The sequence below is a fragment of the Cibotium barometz genome, chromosome 47, assembly GCF_041138505.1.
Source record: "Cibotium barometz isolate CiBa-2024 chromosome 47, ASM4113850v1, whole genome shotgun sequence".
NCBI classification, from domain to species: domain Eukaryota; kingdom Viridiplantae; phylum Streptophyta; class Polypodiopsida; order Cyatheales; family Cibotiaceae; genus Cibotium; species Cibotium barometz.
The window spans coordinates 46,798,575-46,813,652 of NC_141092.1; positions in this window are offsets into that span (position 1 = coordinate 46,798,575).

The window sequence follows — 15,078 nt, forward strand, 5'->3', positions numbered from 1 at the left end:
CTCGGGACACTATATTTACTTCAACACTCTATTTATATAGTATGAAACACCTCTTGGATGCCAAATCTTATGCGTATAGTAAAAGATGGAATGCATTTGGTTCTAAACCATTGCACAATCATTTGATAGGCTAAGGATCAAACTACTCGACACACCACAAGGTGCTTGTAAATAAGCTCAAGCTTATACTTAAGTGTAGTTGAAAGAGAATAAGAGAATGAGTATGCTTATAAGTGTTTACACTTTAGGTATTAGGAAATAAGAGAACAAGTATGCTTGTAAATGTGCTTGGGCTTATACTTTAAGTATGTTGGAAGAAAACATAGGAGTGAGCATTAGGCTAAGGATATGTGTGATCTACCCTTACTTTTTATATGATCCAATTTCTCTACAATTTTACAATTTAATGTATTTTACATGTTGGTTTACATGTTAAGCCAACTCTAGCTTATCAGTTCTTCTCTTCTTTCCCTCTTGTTGTTATTGATTTGAAATGCTCACGTGCTACAAGATCTCATTGATTTGCACATGATGTAAAGTTTGGGAGTCCACAAGCTCTATAGTGTACACTTCTTACAATTACAAAAAAACTAGCTAGTTAGAACTTGGTAATTGAAGCTTCTTGCACCAAATTGGGTTGTGGCTAGAAAACCCAATACTAATAACACTAAGATCCAGATTTCAAAGTCTTGTTGTTGCATGAACTCACTTCTTTGGTAATTGATGTATGTAGTAAGAAACAGATCCACCACCATTGCACATGTGGTATAGAAAATGTTAAATAGAACTAGAGTACATATCACTGAGATATTACCATGGTTCATCCATTTCTTGTTGATTTTGGAAAGAGAAATCTCTATATGACTACTATATTGAAGATTTTAAGCGTAATGGAAAAGGTGCACATGAGGAATATAATAAAGGATATTATCTTCCTTAGAATGCTTGCACTAAGTGGACGGAAGCCTCGGATCAAAAGCTATTGTTTGCTAGTGATTTGTGGACACTAGCATAGTGGAATTAAATAGAGGGATGTCCAAGTAGAGGAGAGGAGAGGAGAGTGAATTTTTAGGCTAGGCTAGGCTTGAAACCTACTAAGGGAAAATTCTATCTTTCTGAAAGCAACAAGGATTAGAATGGAAGTATAATGAGAGAAGAGATCCAAACCTTTATAAGTGTTTAAGCATCTACTTAAGTACCTTGGTGGTTGGGCACAAACCAACCTTGTAAGCTACTTTAAAAGTGTTGAAGCATCCACTTAAGTACCTTGGTGGGCTGGGCATATACCAACCTTGTAAGCTATAAACATACTTCAAGGACAACAAAGCAACCTAATCCACAATAAAAGCCACCTTATGTGTAAAAGCACACAAGTGGTACATGTTCCATATCGACGTTGCAACATCATAGTGTAATGATCTAGCACCAGCTAGCTTATGTATATATGGTCCCCATTATGAGGAGTAGCCATGGTTAAGCAATCAACACACTCACCATCTTTGTGTCCCCATGGGATCATGGCCTAGCCATGACCACTATCCTACCAGATGGTGTAGAGATGACTTATAAATATTTGGTGCATTGGAATATATGCTTAAGTGGGTTGTAATCTCCATAGTGTTCCACACATGGGGTTGGTAAAATATACTCATGGACACTACCCCTTACACCAAATAGTTTGAATGGGCTTGAAAAACAATCGTATCAACCCAATGTATACCCACTATAGATGAGGGGAGCTTAGTTTGAATATGATTCACATAGGCTATTTACATATTCACGTTCTAGCACAGCCATTCACAAATCTTATTCCTTATTATTATCATACCATGCAACCTCCCATCTCATTAGTTCTAGGTCACATTGGATCTCCTTTTACAAGAGTCCACTAGTGTGGCGTGCTTAGATTACATCATTAATACACTTTACTTCTCCATCTCTATTACTTTGCAATTTGAATATGAGTTTAATGTTATGAAAGATCCCACTTCTTGTGAGTGTTGCTAGCACACATTGCATTTTTGTATCCTCTTGCATGGCAATAGAGCTTTGTCTTGCTACTACAAAGCTTCTTTTCTAGGTATCGTCCAACAAAACATTAGTAGTTTTTCTTCCACGCACATCCCCACCCACAATGATTTGTTAATGATGAAGAATTCAATAGCACTAATTAATATTTATGGAAGTTAAAGCTAAAGGCTATTGTTTATGTTCATCCTCTACTAGCAAAAAAGATGCATAAGGAAATTCAGAAACCACCTGCTACCAACCTTATCTTGGCTTTAAAACAAAGAGATTCATATGCTCTTCTTGCTAGCAAGAAAGATAATGCGATAATAATGGTTTAACATGTGTTCACATGTTTAAAAGCCTATACTATGTTGCAGAATCAACACAAGACCACAAATCCATCATGCATTCAAAATCTCAAAAATCAACTTCAATAGGAAAAGGGTAGGAGAACTTCAAAGAGGGGAAATTGTGGTCCTCACTAAAATCAAAGATCTCTAAGACCAAATGGTTGTATTTGGCATGATCGTGCTCTCTCTAACACTTGTTGGATTCTCCCTCAAGATATCACCAGTCAAATATGATACTTTTGTCACATCTCCAAATGTTGGAGTTGGGTTATTTTTTCATGCCTTTCAGGAGTTCATCTCCCGACTTGCAGGTGTAGTGTTACGATAATGGTGGTGTGACCAAGATTTCTTTATTAATACCAAAATATGGGTAAGGATTTGAACACTTCAAATATAAAGAAAAATTGTAAATGTTATTGCCATAACGAAAACATACACATAGCCTAAGAATGTTAAAAATGAAAGCAGAAAAATGGCCAAATCAGCTATGATTTCCCATTTGGGCTTCTAGGCCACCATCTTGTGAAGATATGGGGATTTCCAATACCCAAGTTGCTAAGTATTAAAGTTGCTCTTCATACTAGGGGTTATACATATGGGGATATTAAGTACCCAAGTTACTCTTCATATTGGGGATGATGTTGACAATCATGGATCAAGCTCTCCTAATGACAAGATATCTACCTAATTGGAAACTAATCCTACACTAATGACAATACTAATCCAAGGTGGGTAAAAATGAAGAAAATTCATCATGAGTGTGTGCTTATTAAGATACACTTAAGTACAATTAGACACTAAGGTAAATTAGCCTGGATGCATAAAGAAACTTGAGATAAGTGAGAGTGATATATTTGCATTGCTTAAAATGACCCCCTTTTATATAAGGTGAGTACATGCTAGCTTTGCTAGCTTATGTGGGATAACTTTGAGTAGGTGACTTTGCACTCTAGTATCACTTATTTCAATATCTCTCCCCTTGATGCTAGATTTGGTACAATCATGGATCAAGCTCCCACTAATGACAAGATATCTATCTAGTAAAAAACTAATCCTACACTAATGACAACACTAATCTAAGGTGGATAAAAATAAAAATAACTCATCATTGTTGGTAAACCCTATATTTTGACTCTAGCTAAGAGGTTGTTCACACCAAGTTGGCTATAAACCTAATGACCATATGCCCATATCTCCAATGTCACATGGTATTTTGGTGTATTTATAACACCCTCTCTCAAGAAAATATCCATGGCTATTATGACGCCAATGCTAGCTTTATTTAATGCTTACAAAGTTGTTTATGATGAGTGATGACCATTCAAGTGCCCATAGGTCTTGCTCATGGTGGTTTACTGTTATGTACAGGACCATGGTACATGGAGATTAGATTATTCCACAAATTAAATAATAAAAGAAATAAACCATAACATCAAAACATAAATCAAGAGCATGAAAATCAAAAGAACACAAGCTTGGGTGCAATCTCCCCCTCGACGTGTGTGGCTCCACTCCCACACGCGGTATTTAAATCATATTCATAAATTTAGCCATTGGAGCCATAAATAACATAGCTTTTTCCAAAATTGGGCTTTTACAAAATTGAACCTTAGTCCAATGCTTTTAAAGCATCTCATAAAAAATAAACCTTGCCCAACATATGTACAATGCGCCAAACCATACAAAATCAAATATTTAGCACACATGCGCTTAGCTAGATAATCTCATCCAATGTCCACCTTGGTTATCCCGAACCCATGATCTATATTCAACATAGTCCACAATGTTAGATCACAATTACTTTAGAATCACTCACAAAAATTAATTCTAAAAAATGGAAATCATTCACCACCATGCTTCACACATGAACCATGCATCACACATAATTAATTAGATTCACTCCCATGATAAAATATTCTGAAAAATCTCACTCCCGTGATAGTCCTCCCGTTTGAGAAAACAACCATTCTCGGTTGTAACTATCAGCACACACAAGTGATAAAACACATTAATTGTTCCCACATTGGATTCACTCACAATGTCATTATGTATTTAAGTGGATTCACTCCCACATATCCTCACGCATCACCCATGTCTTAGAGTTGAGCAAATTCACTCATGATCAAATTCACAGAACCTTTACATGTGTCACAAGTGTCTTAGAGTTGATCGGACTCACTCACAATCAAACTCCTACATTGGATTCACTCACAATGTTTTCATATGCGTCACACGTATTCAAAAAGTATACCACACGTCTCACACGTGTCACAACAACTGGTTGGATTCACTCACAACTAACTAGGGTCACCCTCATTAATTCAAAAGAGTTGTTTGGATTCACTCACAATCAAACTCACACATTTCTTACATGCGTCACACATGTCACACTTGGTTGGATTCACTCACAACCAAATTAATCACACGGGTCACCCAAGATATTCTTTTTAATTATTGGATCACCCAATAAATTAATTACCGTAACATTTATAATACCAGTCAATGATGACAGATGCTAGACATCTAGTTATGATTACATTTCACTTAGGATAGAGGGGTGGCCACAAGTGGGCTATCCATGGCTGGTTTAGGAAGCCACCTATGCCTTATATAACATCAAGGCTATCTAAAAAACGTAAAAAGTCTAAAAGATTCAGATTTTGGGGGATGACCTGGGTAGAGAACCCTTGCCTCAACATAAAATAGGAATTAGAAATAAAGGGAGAATCTCCCCTTGATGACCAATATGCTGATAATTGATGTAGCTTTGATCTTCGTTATGTCGATGTAGATCTTGATGTTGATGGAACCCTTGGTCTTCTTCATCCTTGATTTCATTGTGTAATGAAATTCATGCAGGCAAAGATGGACCATATTCGCATTGTGTTCATAAAGCTTTACATGATGATGATGCATATCCCTTTCAGATGATAATGTGTTGAATTTGCTTAAGAAGGTCTTAGCCTTATCAATGCCCAGTGTCTTTCCCTTGTACAAAAATTTTATGAGCATGATCGATGCGGTACATGAAGAGTTTATCAATTTCCTCCTTAACCTGCTTTGCATAATTAGGGATCATCCGATACCGTTGTTGCTTGACGAGAATGACATTCTCCTTAAGATTGATATGATGTTAATAAAACTGAGGATCAGCTCCCTTCATATCTTTATATAACTCCGAGCAAATACATCCACATATGATGTTAATAATTTCTTGAGTTTTTATTTAAATTATGCATCAAGCTTATTGCTGACTCGAACCATCTTTGGATCCTCTGCATCACTAAGATTCATGTCTTCCAACTCATCTGTTATGACCCTTTGATTGTGCTTCCTCAATCTCTAATGAATTTCTTCTGCCTGGATGAGAGCTTGAACTTCGTCCGGTACACCCGCATCATCCAAGATAGTGCTTTGGGACGCTAGAGACTGGACGCTAGAGACTGGACAATATCCAAAGCCCGACTATAATGGGAAACAATTTTATCCACATCCACTTTGAACAGTGATACTAAATCTCAATTCTAGTTAAGGATTTTTGTCTCTTCATCTTCATTAACTCCTTCTACCTAGTTCAATCCTTCAGGTGCATAAATTGTTGTAACATATCACGGGATGCCACTTGTACACGGACTTTCTTCTTCTAGTTTTGGATTGTAATCTGATCAGTTGCCCAATTGTGTTTAATCTTTGCTTGCCTCAGCCACGGCCTACCCAACAGCATGGGGTAAGATTCGACAACTCTTTCCATACTCAACACAATGAAAGCTACTCAGAAGTCACATCCTGCTATCTAGATTTCGGAGTTTCGGATTAACCCAAGCGGCTTCACTCTTCACTGATATGCCATTCAGATGAGAAATGGAGCCGGTTCCAATTCTCACCCCAGGATGCCCAGTTCCTGGTGGGTTTTATCCGTAATAATATTTACTCTAGACCCGCCATTAAGAACCAAACCTTTGATTGTCTTCCCCTATATCTGAACTCACTTCCGAAACTGCCTCGACCCAATCCGCAGGTAGCTAGCTGAACTTTGAAAGTACATTGATCCTCTTTGTCTTCCAGAGCACGAACCATTGTGGTTGGAACCTCAACAAGACAATCTTCTCCCACAAGCTTCCGGATTAACTATGTCTCGTAATTGAGTATCAGAGACAATAATTGATCCAACATCATATTCTTTAGATCTTCCCAAAGATCATACTAAAAAGCAGCCATCTTTCCACATCCGGATTGTTTCTTCTTTTTAGATTGTTGTGGACAGTCTCATTTTACTTTGACTGATTTATCATCACCGGGGTTTGCTCCCCCATCTATAGCTGAAGCTTTCCACTTCCTTTGACTTGTATTCATGCCTCTTCGACGGGAACTAGACAACTTTCCCGCATCATGTGCGAACGGGTACTTTCCATCCACCTTCTTCCAACTAGACTTCACACATTCGGTGCGTAGTGGCACTTTTTGGCCTTCTTCGTCCTTTGTCAGTTCCTCTCTCGGAGGTCAGATTCTTCTCGCACCATCCGTAACTGCTTCTTACTTTGGCCTTCCTCAGGCTTTTGAGAAGAAGCAACGACAAGCCTACTTGCCTTACTTTGCTTCACTGATGGCAAAGTCGAACTTGTCATCCACTGAAATCTGGGACAGAACTTGCTGATCGTTTTGGACTGCCCCTTGTGCTTCTTACACTAACTTGACAACCTGGTCCTAAACACACTTTTGGTCCACCCAATCCGCGAGTTTGTCCTTAGCATTCTTTTCTTTCATCACTAACTCCTATGAATGTGTCATCGCTAGTACAGCCATTGGTGGATTGTATTCCATTGCAATAGGCCCAATTTGGACCATATTAATTGCTGGAGCCTGAGAAGTAGACCCCTTTGCCTGATTTTGTTGTAACACCCCTTGATGGCACTTTTAGATTGGACATTCAGACTTACGGTGACCTGGGGCTTTACAATACTAATAGTGAAAATTGCCTCTGGGTACTCCTTTAGATTTACCATGCCCATAGGGACGATATGATGGCACGTTAGCATTTGCAGGATTAACAGGCACCACTTGCTAGATGGAAACACTGGGTTGCCCTGGACCTATAGCTTGTGGTGTGGACGATAAACATAGCTGTTGTCGACGACAAACTTCTATGCTATGTGCATTGGTCACGTGCAGATTGCAAAATATGGGGTAAGCTTGCACTTCTCCTTGGTATGACCTTTATCTCTGAAGAGTACAAAAACGCATCGCATAATCCTTCATGGGCAACCGCTTCTGTTCCAATGGACGAAGCTTATCTAACACTTGAGAAGAGGTCTTGTCTTTCCAAAAATGATGAAGGAAAGCATCCCAAAGGGCCTCAAAGGTAAGAAAAGTGGTAGTACCAGCAAGGAACAATAGAACCGAAAAGCAGGAGGGCAGCTCCAAGACCCACGAGGAGGAGGAGATCAGAGACTAATAAGTTCCATGTATGAACAAACCCATCTGGTCGTTTAGGCTCACTTCCACATTCTTTGTCAGTGGAGTTCTCCTCCCATGCATCTCTCGGGATTTGAATTATACTGATTAACATTGTCCAGAGGATTGTCTCGTTAGCCAGCATGGTGAGGCGAAGTCTCTCCTAGTGAGTAGTATAACGTTGCTCATGGTTGGTGGTCCACGGTAATCAGGAATCATACCCCTGCTCATTCTAGAGAGTTTCCAGATCATCCAGTTCTTGTTTAGTATCCATATCAAAGAGCACATGCATGTAACTCAGTAAAGGAAAAAACTAGAGAAAATCATCAAACCACATGGCATGGGGAATACACTATAAAAATTGATGGCAGTAATAACCCAACCCATTGGAAAAATGAATGGTTTTGAATTCAATGCAATCAACAATACCCCAATGACCAGCTGATCGGATGGCGGTGAATTCAGTGGGACATTGATCAATGTATGATAGTGCGCAGGTGTCAACAATCATACTCCACACATAAACGGGGATAGAACCCGATGATGCCACATTGCGATGGATGATTTCAACATTGCTGGTCTCTAAAAGGCCAGAAACTATTGCGTGCTTTGCTGGGAGAGGTAATCCCTCAACCAGTGCTAGATCCATGCATGCAAAATAGCATGCTAACAAACAAGGAGAACCAAGAGAATCAAATGGAAATCAAACACAGCAAGATCGCCAACGTGTTGGCGGAAAGCCAACGTACACAATTACTCATGTTAACGTATAACAGATACATAACATCAAAAGATAACATTACAAACAAATAAATAAAAGATAGGTAATTGGCAAACCATCAGGACTACGTATATTACTGCTCCTCTAAATGAATGAATGAGTGAATACGTAAGCGATTCTCTTTGTGCTATAAGATGCTTAAGAGTGTGATACAAAGTGTCAAGGGCCCTATTCTTCTCTGCAAATGGATAGAGCTTCTGCTGTGAGTTCTTGTTGCATGCACTTCTACACCTCTTCATCTAGCCGCCCCTTCAATGACATGAAGCTTTGTTGCTTCAATAGCTTTTCTAACACAATGGCAGAGCTACCAGTGCATCTTCTTTTCTTGCTTGCAATGTTCGTGGGCTGCTGCTACTGCTATATGCGATAGCTGCTGGATTTGTTCCAATTGCCTTCGCTCTCTGCTTAGTTTTTTCTTCTCACAGCAACACATCTTGCTTTCTCCAAGCTCCTTGATAGCTCTATGCTTCCTGCTTTAGTCTTCTCTTTACGATTGCAGTGGATCTTCCCTCTTGTGTTCTACTTGCATATTTTTTGAGTGTGTCAAAGCTTCTACAAACTTTGTCTTCTTACTTTGTGAGCTGGTTTATTCTCGCTCTTCTATGCTTATTTCTTGAAGAATATGATGGAAAATGAAGGTTCTCTTCTGTGGATGGAGATGACCTCCTCCCTTGCTTCACAAGGCTCTTACAAGGCTCTTGCTTCTCTATCTCAATGTGAGCTATTGTGGGTTGCCATGTAATGACCTTCAAAAGCTTTGCTTGTATTTGTGTTGCTACGTGATGTTCTTGTTTGCTTTGCTTCAACCCTATTAAACCTTGTAATATACTCTCCTAAACCTAGGCTTAATCAAATGCTAATGAACTAAGCTAAAGTAGATGAACTAGACCTAAGCTCTCATACCATGTTGACAATCATGGATCTAACTCTCCTAATGACAAGATATCTACCTAATAACAAACTAATCCTACACTGATGACAACACTAATATAAGGTGGATAAAAATGAAGAATGATTGTGTGACCCCCTTTATATGAGGTGAGTACATGAGGTGAGTACATGTTAACTTTCCTAGCTCATGTGGGATAACTTTGACTCGGTGACTTGGCACTCTAGCATAATTTGCTCTCCATAATAATGGGGGTTATGCATATGCTAGTAGCTAGTTAATCTTCATAATGAGGGTTGTACATATGCAAGCTAGTTAATATTCATAATGGGGGTTGTACACATGTAAGCTAGTTGATCTTCATATAATGGGGGTTGTACACATGTAAGCTAGTTGATCTTCATATAATGGGGGTTGTACATATGTAAGCTAGTTGATTTTCATATAATGGGGGTTGAGGCAATAGACTCTTGGGTATTTGAAACACCTCTTTGAACTCATCCAAGAGTCTTGCCATGCCTTCATGCAAAACTTTCTTCTCTTCCACATTGCTCTCTTCTTGGAAAAGTTGTAATACGTATGCACACATCCCATTTTCTTGAGCTCCCTCTTGAGCTTAGTAGCATTGATCAAGGTGACCTTTATAAGCAAGATCCATGCAATGTAACCTCTAAATCCCCATGCAAAAAGCTCATGAATCTGTGTTGTAAATTCATCGAAAAGTTTCCAAGTGTGGATATCACATGCTTTGCATCCTTACTCACCATTTTGCAATCCATCATTAACTCATTTGCCACTTGTAACCATGTGTAACTTTCACAACGCTATGGGTTGTAATTTTAGATTTCCTAATGAACTCTTGTTCACAAAGCTATGTGTGCTACCACTATCTAGAATTTAGATTGTTGAGAGGGAGCCCTTGGCTTAATATCAAAGGAGAGGCCAATGGCATAGTTTGCCTTGAATTATCCTTACGGGGTGAGTGCTTTGGTAAAGCGGTAAGTTAAAGGATTATGTACATGATGGTGAAGAAATGGCCTCAACTCTTACCATTGGATTTCAAACTTTGGTAAGAGGGTGAGAAGGCTTGGCTGAGAGATCAGCAACAACAAGCAAAAGATCTTCATCAATGGTTGATAATTAACACACTTGATTATAAAGCAAATGAATTGAAAGGTCAATGGATGTTATGCAAATGCAATTCATGAAAAATTGGGGGTTGCAAAAGTGATGCAAGTTGATTGTTAAACAAGGATATGGATTGCTATATTTGGCTTGGGGTTGAGATTTTAGTCACATTGCATCAAGACCATGTAAAATTTTACTCGTGAACCAAGAGGATCATTAGGTCAAAACCCTAATTCAATCAAAATCCCTAAAGAAATTGCAACCTTGTAATCTACTTATAAAGATCTTCTATTTGAGCCATCAACCACTCTATTCAAATGTGTTGAGAGCCGACTCATCAACTCCTACGATTGACTTTTTTGCTTAGTCAACTCTAGCAAAGGGTTGACTTTTTGGAATCTAAAATTTAGGATACTTAATCGACTCATCAAGACCTATGCATGGATATAAAGAGCACCCCAATTAGACTTTATTTGACTAGTGTCCTAAAAAAGTGGGCTCTTAGTATAAATCCAAAAACAGAGAGCTATAGCACATGTTAAAATTGTGATCTAGGGTAGTACAAGCATTCCTCTCATCATTGTGGACATGACAAACTAGAGCACATCAAATTTTGACTCTGTTTGAGTTACCTATGCTCAAATTAGTGTTTTTGGGTCTTTCCAAAGCGCCAATGAACATGGGCAATAGGGGAAGGCAACGAAAAGCATCTCAAGACCCAAGCTAAATGGATGATGGTGCCATTACAACTGGAAATGATGTGGGGGTTACTCGAGTGACCAATGAGGATGCTCGAGGGGTTCACTTAAAGAATATGTGACTATCACCTGAGTCCAACACAAGGGCTTTTATAATTCAACTTTTTCATAGAAAGAAGGGTGGTATAAAAACAACTTCAAAAATAAATTTATAGATTGTAAAGGAAAAGGGTTGATTTTAAACATGAAAAACTTACAGATAAGGGATTTTAGAAATAGTTCTTGAGCACACAAGATATAGAGGATTAACTAATTAAGCATAAATTAAACTAAACTAATCAAACACTAATTAGAAAAGGGTTGATTTTAAACATGAAAAACTTACAAATAAGGGATTTTAGAAATAGTTCTTGCGCACACAAGATATATAGGATTAACTAATTAAGCATAAATTAAACTAAACTAATCAAACACTAATTAGATTATAAATAATAATTAGACACAAACTAGAATCTAAACACTGATTAGATTTTAAACTGATTAGAGAGAGAGAGAGAGAATTGTTTGTGTGTGTGTGTGTGTGTGTGAGAGAGAGAGAGAGAGAGAGAGAGAGAGAGAGAGAGAGAGAGAGAGAGAGAGAGAGAAATGAAATGATATATTAACGTCTTCAAAAGGCCAAAATGACCTATGAGACCAAAAAGGTTACAACAATTGGTGGATCTGATACAATAGAGAGAGAGAGAGAGAGAGAGAGAGAGAGAGAGAGAGAGAGAGGTGCAGAGAACAATGTGTGTGTGTGTGTGTGTGTGTGTGTGTGTGTGAGAGAGAGAGAGAGAGAGAGAGAGAGAGAGAGAGAGAGGTGCAGAGAACAATGTGTGTGTGTGTGTGTGTGTGTGTGTGAGAGAGAGAGAGAGAGAGAGAGAGAGAGAGAGAGAGAGAGAGAGAGAGAGCAAAATCCTAGGTGTGAGGAGGCAAGAGAGAAAGATAGAGAGAGCCTGCCTGGACCTCCTTCCTGTTGGCATAGATGTAATTGCATGTTGCAACGAGTTGAACTGCAATCCAAAATTGATTAAAAAACCCCTTCTGTAAATGTATTTATGTAAATTTACCTTAAAATTTTGAATTAGAAAACCCCTTCATTTGAACTCGTGTGGTATACTTACATATTTTTAGGTGAACCCCCCCTGAGGATGACAATATGCAAAGAGAAGTGCTAAATAAAGAGCCAATTATGTCAAATCCTACTTTTGATCATAGGTAAGTCTCGGGTGATTTGCAAGTGGTTATATAAACTACGTAAAACATGATTGAGGGCCTATTTGATTGGTTTGATAGGAGGCAAGATGACATTAAACAAGAAATCAAGGGTGGATTTTCTTTTCTTGGTGTGAAGAGATCCACAATGCTTATACTAAGATGCCTTCTTCAAGCATGTTACATGGTAACCCCCCAAGGGAGCATCCACCAAAGAAGCATGACGAGTTTAAGGGGGTGAAGAATAAGATTACTTTCACCAAGTTAAATGGTGAGAGCATGTCCAATGAGTGATTCGAAGAATGGGTCAACAAGTTGGTTATGTACTTTGAAATTGGTCCAAGGAGTGAGAAGGAAAAAGTTTACTTTGCTACTCTACATTTGGAGGGGGGTATGCTCATGCTTGGTGGTGAGAGTTATGAAGAAAAGGCTAGCTTTCAAGGAGGGGATGAGAGAAAACTACACTTTTACACTTCAAAAGGACAAGATCGTGTGTGTGAATGGGATAATTTGGAGTAAACATGGACTGTGAGGGACTACACTCAAAAGTTTATCAAGCTCATGTTGCATGTGAAGGATTTTGGTGAGCGTTTCAAGGTCATCAAGTATATCAAGGGGTTAATGCCATACATTGGGGCCAATGTGAAGGCTCAAAAGCTTACAAATCTCAAGATGGTGCTATATCCGAAGAGGTTGAGAATGAGCACGAGGATGAAGCGGAGAAATTTGATGAGTACATAGAGTTGTTGGGTAATGAAGATGTTCATTAGATTGAGGGTGAGTTTATTTTGATTTGGGGGGATCATATGAAGGTGACTATGATGATGAATTTGTGACACCCGTGTGTATTATGAAAGCAAAGAGGCCTTGTGAAATCTTTCTCATGATGCTTACGTGGGATTGCAAGGGTTCCAACACCTTCAAAATTGGAATTATGAAAGCAAAGAGGCCTTGTGAAATCTTTCTCATGATGCTTATGTGGGATTGCAAGGGTTCCAACACCTTCAAAATTGGAATTATATTGCCAATGGGAGGATAGAGTTGATGATTCACTTACAATGGTTACATGTATTCATGCTTATCATTATGTTTCTCCAATCTCGATGTACAAGAGGGTAATGTATGGAAGATGCTCATGAAAATGCTTCCAAAACATAGCTAGCTAATGCAAGGCATGAAGATTGTTCAAGAAAATGCATGGATGAATCCCAATCAATGAAAAAACTTGCCATGAGTGTTTGCATTAGTGAAACTTCCCCATATTGTCAACCAAATCTTGAAACCTCAATATGTATGGAAAGAGTAAAGCTATGAGAACAAGATTATGTCCTCAATTTTTGAGAAAGATTCATGGAAACCCTAATTTTATAGAAGAGGTAAAACCCTAAATCGCATGTCCATATTTCAAGCACATCACATGAGGAGAACATGGAGAATAAGATATAGCCATTTTCTTAAGAAAAATTATGATATAAACCATAATTTCTTGAGAAACCCTAATCACCAAAGACATGCTCAAATCAAGCAATAAAGAGTGAAAATGGAAGCTTACATAAAGGATAATCCATTGCATAAGCTTTGAATCACCATCATCACCAAAAATGTTCAAGGAAGGGTGATGCAAAAATGCAGCCTAACCATGCAAAATAGTGGCGCTATATGATGCTTGAGAGCTTGGGAATGATAACCCTAAGCTTTGGTAGGTATAGGGGGTGTGTATAATGTACCATGGCCATGAAAAGCTTCAATCAAGAAGAGGAAAAAGCAAAAAACATGAGATGCAAAATTTTTTTTCCCAAACTTCCCCCAAATTTGGTCCAAACTAGGTCAAAATTGGTGATAGTACTCAAATTTTATATAAAAACCTTCCAAAAATGGCCAAATAAAGCAAAAAATTGCTCCAAATATCTCTCCCCCATCACCATCACATGATAACATTTTTCAAAAGGTTTATATTTGTTGGAGAAAACCATCAAAACCTAGAAAAATAAAGAAAATGAAGTAGCCATACCTTCTCAAAATTTTTGCAAGAAGATGCATGAATGCATGAAAATCTCTCCAACTCAAATCAAATTTTAATCAAATCCAAGATCTAATACCAATGTAAGAGAGAGGGTAGAGAGAGATTATAGAGAGAAAAAATAATGCACTCAAGTGGAGTATGACACATATGCACTCCATGGGAGTATCACACATATGCACTCTATGGGAGTACCACCATGGCACAGAGCTTGGATATCATTCTTGTATTAAAAATATCAAGATTAGTTACATAAATTTACCGAAGTTCACTTATATAGACCTTAGTGTGTTCACATGGTCTTATTGTCCATGGTCCTATTTACATGGCTAACTGCCCATGGCACATTGGCATGTACGTTCAGGGACATCCCCACCCACATACTCTAATTTGTGGATGTATGTTACTAGACATCCACAAACATTCTTATATCCTGCATGAAAAGATGGAGGGGAGAAGAGAGCTGGAGCTCTTGCAAGCACACACACACACTCACA